Here is a 17859-nt window from a genome sequence, read left to right as displayed (position 1 = left end):
TGAATTGATATTTCGTGCTTCGGTTAAATCCCTAGACGTGGTATGCAAGGATAGATAGGTAATGCTTTAGAATCACTACTCATGAAGCGAAGAAAACTAGAGCGGAGAAACAATATATGAAAATGCATGGAATAGATTTTTAAAGATTAGTATAGTTTGCATAATTAATTGGTGGAAACCGAAAATCCTAACAACCTTCTATCATTCTGTTTTTTTTCGTTAAAATTATTTATTGTTTCATTTTGTTTCAAATTTCTGAAAAATCATTAAACATTTTCTATTTGATTATTTGGTCTTGGTATTAGTTAGAAGTAGTATTTTCACACTCCTCGTGGGAACGACCTGTACTTGCCATTGTTCTACTAGTGAGACATTGTGCACTTGCAGTATTTTATTGTAGGTTTCCGAGCCTATCATGTTTTTGGCGCCGCTGCTGGGGAGTGGTAGCAAAATACTCGCTAGTTGATATCATTGTATATAGCTTATTTTTAATTTTTGTAAATAATTTATTTTTATTGTTCTTTTAGTTCTTTTTACGCAGTTTGTTTGATTTTTTTTAGGTACTTTAGTCTGAAGTGCGGGCGAAAAGAAAGTATGCACTCGCAAGATATTTGCAAGAGCCACTTGGGAGATCCATTAGAGGTTTGCTTAGCTCATTTTGGGTATGATTTTGATAACGATAGTGTTATTTGTGAATTCAATGCCTTGTTAGACTCCACACCGTTGTTAGACACTAATAAATGGAAACCCAAACTAGAAACTCTAGTTTTGTTCTCTTCTCGACTAGTTCCATCAGTCGAGAAAGTTTCGACCATGACCTTTAAGCCATTAAGTTCAGAATTTTTTTGTCTTGATGATATTGATAATGAAACCGTTTTAGATGATAACGGGTCTATGAGTCATGATATTATTGCTCCATTTGAGCCAACATATGTTCGTGTGCCCTATTTTGCTCAACTGGAACCAATATCAACCATAAAAGTTATTTCCGCTGATTTAGAACCTGATTTAGGGCGTGCACCTCAACTAGAATCTATTGAAAAATTTATACCTATTTGTGTGAATGATTTACATATCCTGACAAAAAATGGATTGATTACCAAGGATTGTTATTTATGGGGAATGGATTCACATATATCTTTGGATGATTATAGTTTTTGCAGGTGCATATTTTCAGTTGACCGGATTGGTTGGGTTGATCCCCAACTTTTCAGACTCTATATATATGATTGGCAGCTTACTTTGGGGTATCAACCTCATTTTGTTTGAGATCATGTGCTATTGAAAGCAGGGAAACAATACATTTCGCTTCATGGGAGTCAACCCATCAGATTTGTTCCTTTTTCTCTATCTTTTATTTTTATTTGTTTATTTTTTTTTTTACAATTTATAATTTCCCACCTTGATTTCTACGTTGGATGACTCAATTACATTGAGGACAACGTAATATTTAAGTGTGGGGGAGTGGCACTTTGGTTAGGATTTAAAAAAATAAAAATAAATTATGACCAGCTGTGTAGCAGGTCTAAAAAAAATGATCAGTTGTGTAGCGGGTCTTAAAAGAAAAATATTATTATCGTTATGGTTTTTAGGGTCATGACCAGCTGTGTAGCGGGTCTTTTGTATGGTATTTTCTATGACCAGCTGTGTAGCGGGTCTCTCTCTCTTTATCTTATTATTTGACCAGCTGTGTATCGGGTCTAAAAAAAACAAGAAAAAAATGATATGACCAGCTGTGTAGCAGGTCTCTATATTCATATGACCAGCTGTGTAGCGGGTCAATTCTTTGTTTTGCTCGAGGACTAGCAAAATATAAGTGTGGGGGTGTTGATAAGCACGAAAGTGCTACATTTTATACCCATATTTATATTAGCTAGGACTCAATATTTTGACTAATGACACTATTTTAGTGCTTTTGCAGAAAGTACAAGTGAATTCGATCATCCAACGAATAAACATCAAAATGTGAGACTTAATGGTGAAGCGAGTCGATGTCATCACACTAATGCCACCTAAGATTGGTCAAGAGTGACTTTATTATTGTTAGCATAAGAATGGAAGAATATCACCTCCATGACCACATGCAAATGAAGAAAAAGGAAAGATTAATATATCTTGTCCTTACATAAGTTCTCTTGCTATATTTATATAAAGAATCTGAAGGAATATTTGAAGCCAACTGACGTCATTTTGCAAATACAGTTAAGATGGGACCCAGCACATGCAAGAAAATATCATGCTTTCTAAATGAAATTCATATACTATGGAAAGTGGAGATTCGGTGATACTTTACAATGTCTCGTCATATTATGACACGCGGCACAACATCATTGGGTGAATTTATATTTTCATGACATGTGGCAGACTTCTATTGGGAGGTGATGTGGCGACGAAGAAGAAAAACGTGAATTCATTTGTGAGTTATATTTATGTGTTGTTTCAAAATATAATGGGGGGGCGCCCGGCCACAGAGCTGGAAGAGAAACAGGAGAAGGATTTTGGAGTTTTGTTTTCGATTCTTCGTTTATCTTTAGCTAAAGTTTGATTTTAAGATGTTTATGGTTTTTGAGAAAGCCATGGCTAGCTAGAGTTATGTTAGGGTTTGGGTAGAAACCAATTTAATTGTGTAAACTCTACATTTACATGCTCAATAATGATTTAAATGACTAGTAGTTTTTCTTCATATAGCTTGGTATTTTATTGTTCATGTGATTTTCTTGATTATTTATGCTTTTGAATTGATATTTCGTGCTTCGGTTAAATCCCTAGACGTGGTATGCAAGGATAGATAGGTAATGCTTTAGAATCACTACTCATGAAGCGAAGAAAACTAGAGCGGAGAAACAATATTTGAAAATGCATGGAATAGATTTTTAAAGATTAGTATAGTTTGCATAATTAATTGGTGGAAACCGAAAATCCTAACAACCTTCTATCATTCTGTTTTTTTTCGTTAAAATTATTTATTGTTTCATTTTGTTTCAAATTTCTGAAAACTCATTAAACATTTTCTATTTGATTATTTGGTCTTGGTATTAGTTAGAAGTAGTATTTTCACACTCCTCGTAGGAACGACCTGTACTTGCCATTGTTCTACTAGTGAGACACTGTGCACTTGCAGTATTTTATTGTAGGTTTCCGAGCCTATCAAGTTTTTGGCGCCGCTGCCGGGGAGTGGTAGCAAAATACTCGCTAGTTGATATCATTGTATATAGCTTATTTTTAATTTTTGTAAATAATTTATTTTTATTGTTCTTTTAGTTCTTTTTACGCATTTTGTTTGATTTTTTTTAGGTACTTTAGTCTGAAGTGCGGGCGAAAAGAAAGTATGCACTCGCAAGATATTTGCAAGAGCCACTTGGGAGATCCATTAGAGGTTTGCTTAGCTCATTTTGGGTATGATTTTGATAACGATAGTGTTATTTGTGAAGTCAATGCCTTGTTAGACTCCACACCGTTGTTAGACACTAATAAATGGAAACCCAAACTAGAACCTCTAGTTTTGTTCTCGTCTCGACTAGTTCCATCAGTCGAGAAAGTTTCGACCATGACCTTTAAGCCATTAAGTTCAGAATTTTTTTGTCTTGATGATATTGATAATGAAACCGTTTTAGATGATAACGGGTCTATGAGTCATGATATTATTGCTCCATTTGAGCCAACATATGTTCGTGTGCCCTATTTTGCTCAACTAGAACCAATATCAACCATAAAAGTTATTTCCGCTGATTTAGAACCTGATTTAGAGCGTGCACCTCAACTAGAAGCTATTGAAAAATTTATACCTATTTGTGTGAATGATTTACATATCCTGACAATGCATGGGTTGATTACTAAGGATTGTTATTTATGGGGAATGGATTCACATATACCTTTGGATGATTATAGTTTTTGCAGGTGCATATTTTCAGTTGACCGGATTGGTTGGGTTGATCCCCAACTTTTCAGACTCTATATATATGACTGGCAGCTTACTTTGGGGTATGAACCTCATTTTGTTTGAGATTATGTGCTATTGAAAGCAGGGAAACAATACATTTCGCTTCGTGGGAGTCAACCCATCAGATTTGTTCCCTTTTCTCTATCTTTTATTTTTATTTGTTTATTTTTTTTTGCAATTTATAATTTCCCACCTTGATTTCTACGTTGGATGACTCAATTACATTGAGGACAATGTAATATTTAAGTGTGGGGGAGTGGCACTTATGTTAGGATTTAAAAAAATAAAAATAAATTATAACCAGCTGTATAGCGGGTCTAAAAAAAATGATCAGCTGTGTAGCGGGTCTTAAAAGAAAAATATTATTATCGTTATGGTTTTTAGGGTCATGACCAGCTGTGTATCGGGTCTTTTGTATGGTATTTTCTATGACCATCTGTGTAGCGGGTCTCTCTCTCTTTATTAGGGCTGCACATACTCCAGTACGGACCGGTTCTCTTATGGAACCGGTGTCTGTACTTGGTGTTGACCGGTACCTCTTTTTGAGTACCGGTACCTGTACTTGTACCTGGTGTTGTACCTGTACCGCCGGTACCGGTCCGGTACAAGACCGGTACCGGTTTTTTTACCAGGAAAACGTTACAAATTAATACTAAGTATAAGTTATACAACATTTCCATATGATCAATGTATCCAAAATAAGTTCAGGTTGCATACATACTTAAGTTCAACATTTCCATAAATTCAAAACAACAATCCAAAATAAGTTCAGTTTGCTAAAAAGTAAAAAACAACATTTCCACAACCATAAGTCTGTCTACGACAATTCGACAAGAAATGAAATGTGATCATTGCAAACGAAAATGGATGGTTGCAAAGCCTGCACTTGCAATTTGCAATCCTAGCCTGCATTCATTTCCATAAATTACATAGTAGTAATGAGAATTTGATATGGAAATGAATCCAAATTATGTTTCAACAAGGACAGCAAGAAAGATAAAGAAAGTTACCAACCTTCCATTTCTTAGCAAGGAGCCAAGAAATAAACTTCAAGCTTTTAGGAAATTCTCAATTATGACTGCAACAGGCAAAAAAAAATAAACAAGAAGAAATAATTAAACTTCAGTCAATACAATAAAAGTAATTACTATTAAAGAAAACGAAAAAGAAGAAAAATCTAAATAAGTACCTGCCGCATCTTCACCATCATCATCAGGTACATAATCACATAGAAGATCAAGAGCAATGGGTTTTTGTAAATAGCTTTGTGTACAGATCAATGCCTCAACTGTCTTTGTAGACATAGAAGCTCTCCATGGAGTAAGCACGCGCTTCCCGGTGCTAAAAGCTGATTCAGAGGATATTGAAGACACAGGCAAGGCTAATATATCTCTTGCAATGTAGGCCAGTACCTTATACCTGTTTGCATTAGCCTGCCACCAAGCCAATATGTCAAAGTCATCATCTTGATGTACTTCACGCATTTTTCCATCCATCATCACATCTGTCAAGTACCTATCTAACTCCGTCGTTCTTGCTTCTTCAACACAACTTGGGTTGTCCCAATGCTGTCTCTTCCTTGATTGAATTCTTGATTTCAACCCTTGAGATGGCGTGCTAACTGAACTGGAAACTACCGAAGCAACACTAGATGACCCTTCCTCATGAGTTGAATACACTGAACTATAATCATCAAAGAGTTCCTGAAATTCTAATTTCACCTTTCTCATGATTCTTTGAACCTCCCACAAATTGTTCTCAAACAAACAGTTAAGAGTAAATTCTAGCCCCTTTAGTTTCTCTCTTGGATCCAACAATTGAGCAAAAAACATAACAGGATTCATTTTCTCGTACACACCCCAATACTTATTGTACTTGGCAAACATAAGACGAGACATACGTGCAATAAATGGATCTGATGCTACATTTTCTCTAAATTCAATTAATTATTCATGGATGAATACCAACTCCCATAAGAAAGAATGAGTAGTGACTTGTGTAGAAGCAGAAAAATTGACAGTTGCATCGAAGAATACCTTTAAACACTTCACAAGACCTCTAGCATAAGCCCAATCTTCTGCATAAGGAGCATGAGTCTTTACTTTATTTTTCTTCTTCTTATTTACCTCTTCTTCCATATCCTCCACCTCTTCATCTTCTTCCATATCCTCAACCACTTCTTCCAAGATATCATCACTAGCTATAGCTTCCTCAATATCAGCATCACTTGGTAAAACAGATTCCTTGTCTTGCTCAAAAATAAACCTCTCTTGAAAGTCCTTATCAATCTGTGATAACATTGCAAAAACTTTTTCATATCTTTGAGCAGCTTCTAACATCAAGTAAGTGCTATTCCATCGAGTGTATACATCTAAATTCAGTGCTTTCTTATAAGCAAGTTAGAAAATTTACAAGTAGCATGGTTCATATCATTACCAATACATAACACAGTAAGAGTGTAAGACTAGTTCCCAAGTACCAACTAACATTAACATTCTTATAATAGAACTATCCCTGTGTAAAATCTAACACAATTTCTAAAACTTCAGAAATTACACTATACGCTCCTTCTCAGCATCAGTGTACTAATCTAGTTCTTAACATAATCAGTTAATCACTTGTTTCCTTCATTCTCCAATGTCAAACTCTTAACACACCACTCTCAAATCCACCCAAGATTCTTTACCCTTTTATAAAATTTTCTTGATATTTCAAATTCTATAAACCCAGAATACAAGCATTAACCTAACACAATTGAGCAATTTTTATCAAATAAATGACATCCCATAAGAATTAAAGCATAAAAGAGCAATTTTTATCAAATAAAAACTACAATTGCAACTCACTGTATTTATAGCCATAAAAGAGCAATCTTTATCTTCCATGTAATTCTAACCCAACACACACAGCAGTGTCAATTTATGGCACTGAACATTTATCTTTGATTGAAATAAGATCAAATCACAGAGGAAGAATAGAAAGAACGATTTACCTTCACTTCTTCACGCCACTGAACATATAGATCAAATCACAATTCTGTAAACAAGTAAAAACCCTAAATCAATCTAAAATCAAACCCTAAATCAATATACAATCAAACAATTCGAACCCTAAGGAGAAGAATACTGACCTGATAGAGATGGTGATACACTGATAGTGATTTTCAATCTAAATGATTCAAACCCTAAGAGAAGATCAGAAAAATCCAGCCTGCAGCCTGCCGCCTTCGCTGAGAAGAAGAAATGAAGAATGCTTCTTCTGTTTTCTTTTTCTCGACATCCTATGTCTTGGACGGCTAGGATTAAAACCCTATACAGATCTTGACGGCTAATAATAACCGGTACAGATGGTCCGATTCAAGTCCGGTTCTCCCCAAGAACCGGTGTCTGTACCGGTCTAGTCCGGTTCTCAAATTTCAGAACCGGTGTCTGTCCCGGTAAAGCCGGTTCCGGTTCGGTACCGGTCCGGTATCACCGGTTCTACTCCGGTCCAGGTCGTATAGACCGGTTCTTGTGCAGCCCTACTCTTTATCTTATTATTTGACCAGCTGCGTAGCGGGTCTAAAAAAAACAAGAAAAAAAATGATATGACCAGCTGTGTAGCAGGTCTCTATATTCATATGACCAGCTGTGTAGCGGGTAAATTCTTTGTTTTGCTCGAAGACCAGCAAAATATAAGTGTGGGGGTGTTGATAAGCACGAAAGTGCTACATTTTATACCCATATTTATATTAGCTAGGACTCAATATTTTGACTAATGACACTATTTTAGTGCTTTTGCAGAAAGTACAAGTGAATTCGATCATCCATCGAATAAACATCAAAATGTGAGACTTAATGGTGAAGCGATTCGATGTCAGCACACTAATGCCACCTAAGATTGGTCAAGAGTGACTTTATTATTGTTAGCATAAGAATGGAAGAATATCACCTCCATGACCACATGCAAATGAAGAAAAAGGAAAGATTAATATATCTTGTCCTTACATAAGTTCTCTTGCTATATTTATATAAAGAATCTAAAGGAATATTTTAAGCCAACTGACGTCATTTTGCAAATACAGTTAAGATGGGACCCAGCACATGCAAGAAAATATCATGCTTTCTAAATGAAATTCATATACTATGGAAAGTGGAGATTCGGTGATACTTTACAATGTCTCGTCATATTATGACATGCGGCACAACATCATTGGGTGAATTTATATTTTCATGACATGTGGCAGACTTCTATTGGGAGGTGATGTGGCGACGAAGAAGAAAAACGTGAATTCATTTGTGAGCTATATTTATGTGTTGTTTCAAAATATACTGGGGGGGCGCCCAGCCACAGAGATGGAAGAGAAACATGAGAAGGATTTTGGAGTTTTGTTTTCGATTCTTCGTTTATCTTTAGCTAAAGTTTGATTTTAATATGTTTATGGTTTTTGAGAAAGTCATGGCTAGCTAGAGTTATGTTAGGGTTTGGGTAGAAACCAATTTAATTGTGTAAACTCTACATTTACATGCTCAATAATGATTTAAATGACTAGTAGTTTTTCTTCATATAGCTTGGTATTTTATTGTTCATGTGATTTTCTTGATTATTTATACTTTTGAATTGATATTTCGTGCTTCGGTTAAATCCCTAGACGTGGTATGGAAGGATAGATAGGTAATGCTTTAGAATCACTACTCATGAAGCGAAGAAAACTAGAGCGGAGAAACAATATTTGAAAATGCATGGAATAGATTTTTAAAGATTAGTATAGTTTGCATAATTAATTGGTGGAAACCGAAAATCCTAACAACCTTCTATCATTCTGTTTTTTTTCGTTAAAATTATTTATTGTTTCATTCTGTGCACTTGCAGTATTTTATTGTAGGTTTCCGAGCCTATCAAGTATTGATGCTTGACTCAGTCTAACATTCTTCTTCCAGGAACCAACAGCAGCGACTCAAACCCATCATTGCAAACTCAAATACGAGTTGAAACCTTCATTCATAACCACCTAACTCTTCACAGATCGAAACCCTAATTCATTCTGCTACCGATTTCAGATTCACATTAACCCTAAGTTAGATTTCTTCTTCACTTCAACAACAAAAAATTCTCATTCTTCTTCTCGATCTCGTTAACTCAACACAGATCCACTCTCCATTGCATTCTCAAATTGTTTCCTCTCTCAACTCAAACTCTCAGTAACGGATGTCTCTCATTTTCCATCTCTCAGACAAATAAACGCACAACCAACATGAAGGAACAGGAAAAATAAACTACCATTTTTTTTCTCTCTCTTCCGAGTTTGCTCTGCGACTCGGTATCCTTGAGAGTTTGTAACCGATCCACCATTAATAACCTTCTTTTGACTTCATAGTCTGGTCTTCTGTATCAACAAATCAGCTAAGTCGAACCTGAATCAAAATGATTTTTCAATTTGATGTTGGTTGAATAGGGATTGCTTTACAGATGAAGGATTCAGAAGAAATGTATTATTCATACCTCTTGAGTTTCTAGATGTATTTGGTCGAGTAGATGAAAACCTAATTGTTCCAGAAGCCAGAAACTGGGTTGAGTTCCTGGAATATCTCTCCGGTTTTCCTCCTGTAAGTACCCATAAGTTTCAAAGCATCGTACCTTTGTTTTCAGTTTAGTTCGTCCTCTTCTGTTTGTGGTACCTAGATTGGAAAAAATAATAACATCCAAAATCAATTCCGAGTCTTTGTTCTCTCACAGCCCTTGCTGATTTAGTTTAAATCTCATTAACTTACCTTTCTACACCAAAATCAACCCAAATAGTTTCCACGGTTACTACTCATATGAACAAACCCCAATCAACATCATCCACATCACGCCACAATCTGTTTTCTTATTTCCATAATACTAGCCCTTATAACTATCGATTTTTATTTGATGGATTTATCACAACTCCTTTGTACTTCAAAAGGAGCCACATATGGATCTCCAAGTTGATACAAATAAAGAAATTTAAAGTTATGGATACACAGGTGCTAGTAAATCAGCAACCAAAGAAGATAGTTAATCAACAAAGAGAAATTAGTTCGGTTGCAAATCTGGAAGAGAAAACAGTATTTTTGGTAATACTCCATCTGCAAACTGGTGGTGGTTGGAAATCCTGGGAAATTGATTTGCATATCCACCGAATCGAAGAAATTCAACATCAAAACTCAGTTCAAACCGGATCTACCAAGAAAAATACAGTCCTAATTAAGTGTTTTACGGGGAAGATGACATTACTATCTTCTTCATTTTTTTCACTTTCTTCGGCGAACAGTTTGGCCGGGTCAATGGCAACTCGGGTTACGGAATCGGAAGCAATCTCAATGGGAAAGACCAATTTGATTCGACCCGGAATAATGTGGATACGGGTCACATTATCTATACTGAGGACATATATCGCTTCGGGGGAAGATCCTTTCTACCTTTCTGCTGTGGTTCCCGACAATGAAAAAGTTAAGGGTCCGTTTGGACGACGCGTAGAAACTTTTGCACATAAGGATATGGGACACAAGATGGGTCATCACGTGGAGGTGTATTATCCCGTGGAATTATATTACCCCATGACGTTAAAATGGAAGCATTATCTCTTATGTTTTTTAAATAAGTGTTTTAAATTTCTTAGTATGGGTCCAGCTGTAGTGAAGTTCAACTCCTTTAGTTGCTTCAAATATGTGTCTGTTTTAGTTAGTATATCATTTAGTAGCTTTGTGTCTGTGTCTGTTTTAGTTACTATGTCCGCAAACATGTCTGTGATTATGTGTACTAGTTACTATGAAAATCTAGTTCTAGGTGAAGATTTGAAAATTGGTCAGACAACAATTCACTTTGCAGGTTTAAGATCCATTCGACTCCGGAAACGATTCTACATCATCTTGCTTCCACAACAACTTGTACATGTGCCATCCTCAGCTCCAGTACCAAGTGATCTCTCTCTCCACGACGACTTTCTCCGGCGGGTACTTAGTTTACCAACTAGGGATGACGACTGCGAGGAAATTGGGATTGGTTATCTCCGGCGGGTACTTCGTTTGCCAACTAGGGATGACAAAGTCTTGGAACTACTGCGTTCAAAAAATTCTGGGCTGCTCTTATGGGTAGTCTTTCTAGAAGAGCTAATAGTCTTAGCCTTCGCCTTCTACCACTCTCGAAGTAGAGTGTATCACCACGCCTCCAACAAGCAGCTGACATCGGAATCAAGAAGAATCTGGGTGCGTCATACAACCATGCAATCTCATATCACCAACAAGCCAGAGAAGTCCCTAATCGCGTTTTCTAACATGTTTCTATGTAAGTTATGTAAGCTATGCTTGGAAAAAACGAGAAAGACCTCTAAACCAAAAGCGGATATCACTCTACCACAACCTTTACCTTTTAGGCCCCTAGGAGATAAAATCTGTTTTGATATTCCAACTATGTAAGTTCGGTTTCTTAAATAAATAAATTTCAACCTTCAAAAAAAAAAACCAACATGAAGGAGAGGATGGTTTCTCTGAATTTCAGGTATTGGTTAAGAACCTAGATTGACATTGGCACCCAGGACTCGGATAAGGGTTACCATGAAGTTGTTTGTCTTGTCAGTTTCAGAGTACCGACAACCTAGTTCTCTGTTCACTTGTCAGTTCTGCGAGGCTGACAGTTTAATTCCTGCATAACTCCTCTTGCACGACCCGGCCTGCTCCAAATGGCTAATTTCTCCTTCTTTTGCTCATAACGACTCCATTGCACATAATAAACTCAAAAGCAAACATAAGATACATAATTTACAAGAAAAGTCGCAAAGAAAGCATAAACAATAGATATAAAATTAGGTATTTTAGAAACCTATCAGTTGTGCTAAGCTAGAGTCGATTCTCCTTTAACCTTTGGTTCCTTCTTCTAAACCAGGTTAACGACTTAAAGACTTCATTGGGATTGTGAAGCCAGACCGATACTACTTTCTTGTAGTTGTGTGATCTTATCTTGTTGTTTATATCGTACGAGTACAATTGTAATAATTGGCTTGAGATTGATATCTTCGATAAGCAAGATATAAAAGTAATCACAAACACTTTGTATCATCGTTTCTGATTCCGCAATATCTTTTTCTCTGCGTCGATTAAGATTATTGTGAGGTGATAGATAATACTAGGCTGTTCTTCGGGAATATAAGTCTGGGTTATCAATTGGTTCTTGTTCACCTTGATTTATCAAAAGACGGAACAAAACTTGTAGGTATATTCGTGGAAGACAGATTTATCTATTACCGTAGACTTTTCTGTGTGATACAGATTTGTTTATTAAGGTCTTCGACTTTGGGTCGTAGCAACTCCTAGTTGTGGGTGAGATCAGCTAAGGGAATCAAGTGCGTAGTATCCTGCTGGGATCAGAGACGTAGGAGCATAACTGTACCTTGGATCAGTTTGAGATTGATTGGGGTTCAACTACAGTCTAGACCGAAGTTAATTTGGAGTAGGCTAGTGTCTGTAGCGGCTTAATACAGTGTGTGTTCAAACTAGACTAGAGCCCGGGGTTTTTCTGCATTTGCGGTTTCCTCGTTAACAAAATTATGGTATCTGTGTTATTTCTTTTCAGCATTATATTTTGTTATATAATTGAAATATCACAGGTAGTGCGTTGATCAATAAATTAGAATATCCGACCTTTTGGTTGTTGATTTAAATTGATTGACACTTGGATATTGATCTTTGGTACCATCCAAGTTATCTCTCTTGTATTTGACAAAAGACTCGCAGATTTCCATTTGCTTGAGTAAAGATCAAATCGAGAGATTGAGATATAAACTCTTTGATATAATTTTTATCTAGATTGAGTCTGACTGTCTAGTTGATTCTCTAGAAAGTATATTGGAGTTTTTCTATACAGATTGCTAAGCGAAATATTGGGTGTGGTTTTTGTACCCCCGCTTTTTCAATACATCAATCTTGATATTCTTTCAGAAGAAAACTCAGCCAATATGGAAGATAAAATTGACCCTCCTATTGGAAACTCTTTGTATAATGTTTAAGGTTCCACTTTGTGTCTAGCAGCTTGCACATCTCAGATGCCTGGATTATATCAAAGATTGGCGTGCTCATATTATTCACTCAAAGGTCATGAACTATCAAAGTGTTACAAGTATAAACACAAATTGAGGCATGTCAACAAACTTCAACGAAGAGCAAATCGATTAGAAAGCAAGCTCAAACTTGCTCAAAAGACCGCTGAGGTATGTAAGATTTTATCTTCGTCTAAGAAGTTAGTTTCCAAGGAAAAAATAAGACCATTGGAAAGAAAGTTGTGGTCAAAGAAGTTTGAAAAACAGGGTTCTATGAATTCCGATCAAAAGGGATATGATGGACAAATTATTGTTCATCCCAGCACAACTTAAATCGTGTTGCGGTAAGTGCATCTTGTCTCATGTGCCTGATTAAAAAGAGACAAGATCTTGCACACCTCAGGCTTTAAGAAAATAAAATTCTATAGTTGTCTTGATATTTTTATTTTGTTTAAACAAAGTCTGGAATTCACGTTTCTTTTCACATCTAATTGATTTTGGAAAGAACTTCCCTGTTTAGTCAATAAAAAGAGGGCTAAAATAGACAATTCTTCCTTTTATAGGGTTGAGAGTTGTGTGTCCACGAACCTATGTGTTTATAGGTTTCGTAACCCTACATATCTTTTCCTTCTCTGAAACTCTTTTCAATCAAAGATTGCTTGTTGAGCTATTTTGTGATTTCCTCTCACAAACTCATACGCATATAAATACTCCAAGCATCATGTCTTCTGATGGAAAAGATGTTAGTATGACTGTTAAGCCTTCAATCATGAAGGAAAAAGAAAGATCTCTGATACCTTCAACTTTTAAAAGAAAAAGAATAAATGTGAGGAAGCCAAGAGCTGTTCCTTCAAATTCTCAGAAGTTTTTTGATGTTCTTGAAGAGTTAAAGGAAACAAGGAAGGAGATTCAACAAATAAAGGCTTTTGTTTTGAGATCTCATGAAATTCAGAAGGCCCTGGTTCAACATCTTCCTAGAAGATTTGTTGGAATTGACTCATTTCTTCACGAACCATATGTACCCATGGCTGTTGACGACAAAGAGTTTGGGGACGATAAAGAATTTTTCAGAGGCCTAAATGTCTAGTAAATCTTCTTATGAGAATTTTATTCTTGTGTTTTTAGGAAGACTAACAAGAGTTTGGAATAGCCATTATTGTGATTACACATAGATATGTCCAACGTTTTCATCTTCATTGTTTTTAGGTTTATTTGTTTAAATTCTAAAAATTGTTTGTAAGATGATTTTTGCAGTATTAATCTTTATGGTTTTATATATTGCAATTTGTTATGGGATATGTGTGTTTGCGTCCGTGAACTATGATTGTCCCATACCTTGTCAAAAGTTATGTCTTTCACATGTCAATATGCATGTATTGATAAAAGAATGATTGAACTTTTGACATTACAAAAGTTAAAAGCCTTTTATGTCATATTTTGATGGAATAAAGGATAAAACTTTTGTTTACGAGGATTATGTCTATTGTATGTCATTATGCAAATAGTGATGGAAAATATAATGAATCCTTGTTTATTCCGCAGTATTGATCTTCCCTGGTCCATATTTTTTATGTATATACTGTGCGGCTCCGTAAGTTCTCTTATGTTGAGCATTTCTGATTAAATTAATCATGGGTTTTCTTGTGGTTAATTTAATTGAGTACTTTTGGATTCAAGTTCATATTCGTATGTAATTTGTTATGTCCAAAAAAATACTTCTTTTCTTGTGAAAGTAAGGTCGCTCTTGATGTTCTTTCGGGAATGACATTTTATGGGGGAGAGTTTTTAATTGAACTTGTGCTTAATTGCCAAATCTTTGTGGGAAGTGCGGCTGTGGAATATTATAGGGGTTATCTTGTATATTTATAAACTCCTTGATGAAAGCATCTAGCTTCGGCTATATGATTGCATCTAAAAAGTTGATATGTGCTTTCTTTTGGTCATGAAATGTCTTTATGGAAATTTCATTAGGATCCCACTAGTTTTCATACCTTTGCCAATTTTATTGACAAAAAGTGGGAGAATTAATGTGTAGTTCACATTACAAATACATATGGTTTTCGAAATCATTATGTAAGGGGGAGTGATTTCCATGTGAGATGGAGTATTGACTAAGGGGGAGTGATACATATCACCATAGTATTGTTATCGAAGTTGTGATACAATTGAACTTTGATGCTGTGTAATAATACTATGACACTGTGTAACAATGATTGAGAATTCTTGTTTTCTCATTGTTATAGCTACGGATTTTCAACAACGATGATACTAAGCTTACAACCTTTGGGATCATTGGAGTACTTGGAAGTGATGAAGATTTCTAGTAATGTTGAAGAACCAAGGAGATCAGGCATATGGAAGAGAAGCTACAAAGGTTTATTTATCTATTTTTATATTCCATATGTATTGATAGTTTTGTCTCTAAAATTGACAAAGGGGGAGATTGTTAGAGCACTGCTCGGTCGAACTCGCATGCGTTGCTATCTCAAGCATGTTTGTCAATGTTAGTGATCAAAACTATAAGTCTTGATTTCTAGTCTACTTATAGCTAAGTCTCGGACTAGGATAGAAAGTGTAGTTGAGCTCAAGAATCCATGGTGATCATCATACAAAGACGAAGAACTACTCAAGGAACTGGTGGAAATTCATCGACTAAAAGGTATGTGGAGACTTGAACTTATCTATCACTCAAAAGTCTATCTACTCTATCTCCTATCTTGAGACAAAAGTCGTATTGCTATATAGACTTTGATTATACACATTTGTTATTTCGAGCCAAGTTTATCTCGCTTATCTATTTCTCGAAATATGTGTTGGTAAGCTTTCGCTTTGGCCAAGTTCATCTTTACTAGTGACGAAAGTCATATTAGTTTCAATTATTTGAAAATTGCTTTGACGAAAAATAGCTTGTGAACAACAACTATATAACTTCCTCTAAGAATGTTTCAATGGTTGAAATGAGAGTTTAAAATATATAACCTTGGAAGGATATAACATTGTGTGGTAACACATATGTGTGTAAGTCCTTATTCCTTGAACCAAAGTATGCGTACTTTGCTGCTCAGGAAAACCGGAACTAAAGTCCGCGTACCAGCACGCGCACTGTCGTAAGTTCACGTCCCGAGAATTTCTGCTGGAGTTTGTGAACTGAAAACAAACTTATTCTGGGTACTTAAGTCCGCGTACCAATATGCGTACTTAAGTTGGTTATTTTCTAAAAACGGTTATTCGTGAACTTAAACTTATATAAACTAAGGAATGTATAATTGCAAACCGTGGCCATAAAGTTCATGAATTGATTCGAGTGAATCAAATCTTTTTTGCTTCGATTGTGTCTTGTATACTTCTATAAGATCTAAGCAATTGAACAACTCTCAAACTAGTTCATTTGAGTCATATGAACTAGTTGTGGTAAAGAAGAATATGGTTCATATGAAAGTGCTCATGTGGCTAACCATTTGGTTAACTACTGTTGAACCAACTAAGTGTACATGTTTGGGTACGGTTACACAAACCTAAATAAACGTGCATTTCATTTGTGTGTAACAAGATAAGTTCGATCTAACGGTTGAAAGATATTAGCTTGAATCTAATCAGGTTTTCATCTAACGGTGAATATTGAATGCTTTGTTACCAAGCTAACATTGATTGCAAACCTGATTTGAAAGTATATATAAAGAAGAACTCTAGCAACTGGGAAACCTAATCCCCACACCTCCTGTGTGATACTAGTTGTATTAGCTAGATTTGATTCTCCTTTAACCTTAGGTTTCTTCTCGAGACCCTGTAGGTTAACGACTTGAAGACTTCATTGGGGTTGTGAAGCCAGACCCAACTATTCTCTTTGTAGTTGCGTGATCTGATCTTGCTGTTTCTATCATATTTGAGTACAATCGTAAGGTTGGCTTGAGATTGATTTCTCCCATAGGTAAGATATAAAAGAAGTCACAAACACCTTCGTCTCATCGTTTGTGATTCCAAAATATATTCTTTCGCTAGTCGATTAAGATTAATGTAAGGTGATTGATAATTCTAAGTTGTTCTTTGGGAATATAAGTATGGGTTATCAATTGGTTCCTGTTCACCTTGATTTATCAAAAGACGGAACAAAAAATCGTAGGACAAACTCCAATATACTGCATAGTATATACTTTTATGTGTGATACATATTTGTTTATTAAAGTCTTCGACTTTGGGTCGTAGCAACTCTTAGTTGTGGGTGAGATCATCTAAGGGAATGAAGTGCGTAGTATCCTGCTGGGATCAGAGAGTAAGGAGCGCAACTGTACCTTGGATCAGTATGAGATTGATTGGGGTTCAACTACAGTCCAGACCGAAGTTACTTTGTATGAGGCTAGTGTCTGTAGCAGCTTTATACAGTGTGTGTTCAATCTGGACTAGGTCCCGGGGTTTTTCTGCATTTGCGGTTTCCTCATTAACAAAACTTCTGGTGTCTGTGTTATTTCTTTTTCGCATTATATTTTGTTATATAATTGAAATATCACAGATTGTGCGTTGAACCGATCAATTGGGAAATCCAACCTTTGATTGTTGATTGAAATTGATTGATCCTTGAAAATTGGTCTTTGGTACCGTTCAAGTGATTTCTCTTGTATTCAATTAGACTCGCAGACTTCTATTTGCTTGAGTAAGTATTAAATCGAGAAAGTGAGACATAACTCTTTGATATACTTTTATTAAGATTGAGTCTGACTGTCCAGTTGATTCTCTTAAAAGTATATTGGAGTTTGTCCATACAGATTGTTAAGCGAAATATTGGGTGTGGTTGTTAGACCCCCGCTTTTTCACTGACCTCGGTTAACTATTTGTGAACCAACCTGGTGTACACGTTTAGGCACGGTTACAAAAACCTAAATGAGGGTAC

At 35.9% G+C, this 17859-nt stretch overlaps 1 long non-coding RNA gene across 1 annotated transcript; it reads right to left on the bottom strand.

Annotated features, from left to right (window-relative positions):
• Positions 1-4776: 4776 nt before the first annotated feature.
• LOC113295657 lies at positions 4777-5293 on the bottom strand. Its single transcript, XR_003332883.1, has 3 exons — positions 5130-5293; positions 4955-5018; positions 4777-4846 (listed from the first exon to the last, which is right to left on the bottom strand). It is a non-coding gene; the product is annotated as an uncharacterized LOC113295657 (long non-coding RNA).
• Between the last annotated feature and the right edge of the window lie 12566 nt (positions 5294-17859).

Source organism: Papaver somniferum, chromosome 7, assembly GCF_003573695.1.
Source record: "Papaver somniferum cultivar HN1 chromosome 7, ASM357369v1, whole genome shotgun sequence".
In the NCBI taxonomy this organism is placed as follows: Eukaryota; Viridiplantae; Streptophyta; class Magnoliopsida; order Ranunculales; family Papaveraceae; genus Papaver; species Papaver somniferum.
This window is presented reverse-complemented; position numbering and strand designations above follow the sequence as displayed.